Source organism: Rattus norvegicus, chromosome 1 (assembly GCF_036323735.1).
Source record: "Rattus norvegicus strain BN/NHsdMcwi chromosome 1, GRCr8, whole genome shotgun sequence".
Taxonomy (NCBI): Eukaryota; Metazoa; Chordata; class Mammalia; order Rodentia; family Muridae; genus Rattus; species Rattus norvegicus.
In genome coordinates this window covers 170,872,604-170,878,035 of record NC_086019.1, presented here as the reverse complement: position 1 = coordinate 170,878,035, position 5,432 = coordinate 170,872,604, and the positions used below count along the sequence as shown (strand labels likewise).

At 45.2% G+C, this 5,432-nt stretch overlaps 1 long non-coding RNA gene across 1 annotated transcript; it reads left to right on the top strand.

Moving 5' to 3' along the window:
- Positions 1-646: 646 nt before the first annotated feature.
- LOC134485161 (uncharacterized) lies at positions 647-4,743 on the top strand. Its single transcript, XR_010063127.1, has 2 exons — positions 647-834; positions 3,983-4,743. It is a non-coding gene; the product is annotated as an uncharacterized LOC134485161 (long non-coding RNA).
- The last annotated feature ends 689 nt before the right edge of the window (positions 4,744-5,432 follow it).

The window sequence follows — 5,432 nt, the reverse complement described above, 5'->3', positions numbered from 1 at the left end:
CGCTGAGCCATCTCTCCAGCCCTTATATCCTTCTTACTGCCTCCCCTCCTAGTTTCTCACTCCTACAATCCTTTCCCCCTCACCCCTCCCCTTCTTCTCTGAGCAAGTGGGCCTCCTCTGGTATCCCTCCCCACCCCTGCCACTTCAAGTCTCTGGGAGGCTAGGCATTTCCTGTCCCTCAGAGGCCAGACAAGGCAGCCTACCTAGTAGAACATATCGCATGTACAGACAATAGCTTTTGGGATAGCCCCAACTCTAATTGTTTAGGACCCACATGAAGACAAAACTGTACATCTGCTACATGTGTGCAGCGAGGCCTAGGTCCATCCCATGTATGTTCTTTGGTTGATGGTTCAGTCTGAGAGCCCCAAAAGTTCAGGCTAGTTGACTCTGTTGGTCTTTCTTCTTGTAGAGTTCCTATCCCCTTCAGGGCCTGAAATCCTTCCTCCTATTCTTCCATAGGAGTTCCCAAGCTTCATACAAAGTTTGGCTGTGGGTGTCTGCATCTGTCTGAGTCAGGAGCCTCTCAGAGGACAGCCATGCTAGGCTCCTGTCTGCAAGTATAACAGTATCATTGTGATGGTTTGTATATGCTTGGCCCAGGGAGTGGCATTTTTAGAAGGTGTGTCCCTGTTGGAGTAGGTGTGGCCTTGTTGGAGTAGATGTGTCACTATGGGGTTGGGCTTTAAGACCCTCATCCTGGCTGCTTGGAAGCCAGTATTCTGCTAGCAGCCTTCAGTTGAAGATGTAGAACTCTCAGCTCCTTCTGTACCATGCCTACCTGGATACAGCCATGTTCCTGCCTTGATGATTGTGAACTGAACCTCTGAACCTGTAAGCCAGCCTCAACTAAATGTTGTCCTTTATAAGACTTGCCTTGGTCATGGTGTCTGTTCACAGCAGTAAAACCCTAAGACAATCATTAATAGTGTCGGGGATTGGTGCTTGCCCATGGAATGGGTCTCAAGTTAGGCATTATTGCTTGGCCATTCCCTAAATCTCTGCTCCATCCTTAGTGCCTTTTATTGTAGATAGGATAAATTTATGGGTAAGTTGGTGTCTCTACTGGGGTTTGTGCCTGGCTACAGGAGGTGGCCTCTTCAGATTTCATATTCCCCATGCTGTGAGTCATAGCTAAGGTCACTCCCATGGATTCCTATTTTTTTTTAATATATTTTTTAATCTTTATTAACTTGAGTATTTCTTATTTACATTTCGATTGTTATTCCCCTTCCCGGTTACCGGGCCAACATTCCCCTAGCCCCTCCTCCTCCCCTTCTATATGGGCTTCCCTTCCCCATCCTCCCCCCATTACCGCCCTGCCCCCAACAATCACATTCACTGGGGGTACAGTCTTGGCAGGACCAAGGGCTTCCCCTTCCACTGGTGCTCTTACTAGGCTATTCATTGCTACCTATGAGGTTGGAGCTCAGGGTCAGTCCATGTATAGTCTTTAGGTAGTGGCTTAGTCCCTGGAAGCTCTGGTTGCTTGGCATTGTTGTTCATATGGGGTCTCGAGCCCCTTCAAGCTCTTCCAGTCCTTTCTCTGATTCCTTCAACGGGGGTCCTGTTCTCAGTTCAGTGGTTTAATGATGGCATTCACCTATGTATTTGCTGTATTCTGGGTGTGTCTCTCAGGAGAGATCTACATCTGGTTCTGTCAGCCTGCACTTCTTTGCTTCATCCATCTTATCTAGTTTGGTGGCTGTATATGTATGGGCCACATGTGGGGCAGGCTCTGAATGGGTGTTCCTTCTGCCTCTGTTCTAAACTTTGCCTCCCTATTCCCTGCCAAGAGTATTCTTGTTCCCCTTTTAAAGAAACTCCCATGGATTCTTGAGTGCCTCCCTTATCCAGGTCTCTGTCTCATCCTGGAGATGTCCTCCACCTTCCCAAACAGAGGTACCCTTATGAGTGGAAATTGCTGCTCCCAGAAGGCACAGGTTACTAAATGAAAATCCCAGTGCCAGATGTGGGATACCTGCCTAAGAGTTGTTGGTCGGGGAGTCCCCAAGGCCCCCCTAAACAATACATGGCATTACCATTGTTCTTGTTTGCCCACTAGAAGTAGGTGGTAAGACTGCTGATAAAGATACTAGACAACTTGGTGGCAGAACACAGGGACTCAAGCTGGGTCTGAGATGGATGCTTCTTTCCTGATGACTAGCTTACAGAGTGTGGGAAATGCTATGCAGGCTGCTGGGGGACACAGATCAGAAGCTGCCTTACCCAGCTGTGAACTCTGTAAACTACATTACTGACCGGACAGGCAAGACAGGCCCACTGGAGCAATAGTGGCATGACTGTTATTGTGGGTAACCAAAAGCTTTTATTTATCCTTGAGGCCTGCTCCACAGGAAGGAATTCATGTCTAGTACTGCCAACCTGGTCAAAAGTCTGTAATTTAAGAGATAGTGGACAGGAGGAATCTATTACTGTTGTCTTGCTAAATGGACACAGGGTCAAATTGCCTTCTCAATATTTATGTTTATATCCAAGATTAGTGCTGCTCTCTGTCCTTGTCAGAGAAGTCCTTGTTTGCAGTGGATAATGGGCAATGGGGAGTCTGGTCAAAGAGCTGAGAATAAGTGTCTGTTGGATGTTCTCCCTTCATGAGTCAGCTATATTGTCTCCAAAGCTCAGAAGGAATTTTGTCGAGAGGAGACATAAAGACCTGGAGGATGAAGAGAGGTGCTGTCAACATTATCTCCTAACGTGATATGGTTATTGCACCCATGATGCACAGTACTGTGTTACCTGCACATCTCTCTATAGCTGCTGGGGAATGAATGAGATTGGATCCACAAATACATTTTCAGAAGACAGGAAGCGGTTCCCTCTCAGTGGAAAAATACTAAAAATTTTAAGCTTCTGTATTTTAGTGAAATTGCTCTCAAACATATTTCAGACTTATTTACTTTTTAAAAAGCCATTATATCTTTCTCTTAAAATGATTATTAATGTTATTGTTATTATTGAGGGGCATACACCATACCCCATTGTGGAGATCAGAAGGCAACTTTGTGGAGTCTCTTCTAACTTTAAGTGGATTCTGGGGATCCACTCAGGTTGTCAGCCTTGCTCAGCAAGTGCATTACCAGATGATTCATCTCATTGGTCCATTGTCGTCGTCGTCGTCATCGTCTCCTCCTCCTCCTCCTCCTCCTCCTCCTCCTCCTCCTCCTCCTCCTCTCTTCCTCCTTCTCTCTTCCTCCTCCTCTCTTCATCTTCCTCCTCCTCTTCTTCTTCTTTCTTCTTCTTCTCCTTCTCCTCCTCCTCCTCCTCTTCCTCTTCTTCCTCTCTTCCTCCTCCTCCTCTTCCTCCTCCTCTTCTTCTTTTTTCTTCTTCTTCTCCTTCTCCTCCTCCCCCTCCCCTCCTTCTCCTTCTCCTCCCCCTTCTCCCACTCCTCCTCCTCTCCTTCTCTTCCTTCTTTTCTTTTCTTTTCTCTTATGTATATTGATGTTTTGCCTGCATTTACAGCTGCGGACACATGTATGCAGTACCAAAAGAAGCCAGAAGAGGGCATAGGATCGCCTGGGTTTGAAGTTATAGATGGTTGTGAGCTGCCACATGGGTTTTGAGAATTGAATCCGGATCCCCTAGAAGAGCAACCAGTGCTCTTAACTGCTGAGCCATTTCTCCAGCTTCTCAGCTTATTGTTTTCTTATAATATAAAAACTCTGAATATTTAGTATTACACAGGGCTCCTCCAGAGAGGGTTAAGATATATAGAGCAATTTGCAAAGGTGCTTACTAGGTAAGAACTGACAGAACATTTTAATTTCTGGATCTGCCCATGTTCTCTGACCTTCTGCCCACCTTGCCTCCATCTAACCCTTTTAACCCAATGCATTAAAGCTGAGCTTGTCTTCTCCTAGCATGTGAAACAGCCTTGGTTGAGAAGAGGTTTAGATGTGGCTTCAGCATTTACTAGGGATGGGATACTTCTTACTCAGCAACTCTATTCCTCTTCTTTTCCTAGATCACAACCTGACTTGGCAGTGGTCCTTGTAACAGCATTTATAGAAGGACTCCGGCTGATTGTCCTGAGGGCCTTCCAGGAAAGTCTCCAAAGACCACCAGGACTCACCCATAGAGTAGATGCTCACCTCTGCTCTCTCCTGTAATCACACTCTGATGTGAATCCCGTGCCAGCATGTCTTCATGCTCTACTAAGCTGCAGAAACAGTTGCCCCCAAGGAAAGCATGAAGTTTTGACAGAGACGGTTGGGAAGGACTTTGTAGAGTTTTAGGTCTCCATGTTGCTTCTGAAGTTATACAGAATTCTTTCCCCCAAATATTGAGCACATTTTAGGTCCTGTCACACTTCAAAGTGGAAACCTTCCTCCTTCCTATCATTCTGCTACCCTGGAGAGATGGGAAAAGATCAACTTGAGCTAATGGTCGTTGTGGTAGCTGTGCAGAGGGACCTTCTCAGGAAGAACCAATGTCCAAACTCCAGCCTGCTCAGTGTGGTATGTTCCATAGGAAGCATTGTTATCTTGGAATACTAAATCGATTCTTTAAAAAAAAAAAATTTACAGGGCTAGGGAGGTGGCTAAGTCAGCTAGGTTTTGCCATGCAGGCATGAAACCAGACTCATACCAGTCCAACAGATTTCAAACCGGAACCAACGACTTCAAACTCTTGCTTCTACTTCCCAAGTGCTGAGACTGTAGACATGTCCACGACTACACTGACTTAACTACAACAGCATTTTGAATTCAATATAATGGTCTTTTCAGATCTTTGCCTGTATACCTTTATCAACTCTGTCTGCAAAGTCCTTCTGCTGTGAGTCACCAACTGTCTTAGTTTTGCTGAAGGAAATACTGTAGTCTTAAACAATAAGCGTTTATTTCCCATGGTTCTGGAAGCTGGGGGGCTGAGATTAAGGTGCTGCTGCTGACTAGTAAGAGCTCACTTTATGGTTTATAGACAACTGCCTAATAATGCACCCTCTTTTTCTTTTCTTTTCTTTTTTTTTTTTCTTTTTTTTTGAGACATGGTTTTACACGTAGACCAGGCTGGCTTCGAACTTACAGAGGTTAGACTGCCTCTGCCTCTTGAGTGCTAGGTTTAAAGGCATATGTCACCATAATAGGCTCTCTTCCTATTTCATAAAGATGTTAATCCAGTCATGGTGGACTTGCCTAGTTAACCCTCAAAATGCTCAAGTGCCATCATTTTGGGGGCTGGGAATACAACAAAAGAATTCAAGGGAACATAAGCATTTAGTTCATGGTACCAAACTCCATTTATCAGTAACACTGTATACAGAGATGAGAGAGAAAGAGGCCTGCAAGATGATCCTGTTACATCTTTAAAAAATTATGTGTTCATGCATGCTTGTGTATGCATGCACACATTTGTGTGTGTGTGTGTGTGTGTGTGTGTGTGTGTGTGTGTGTGTGTAAAGATGATTTTGTGGT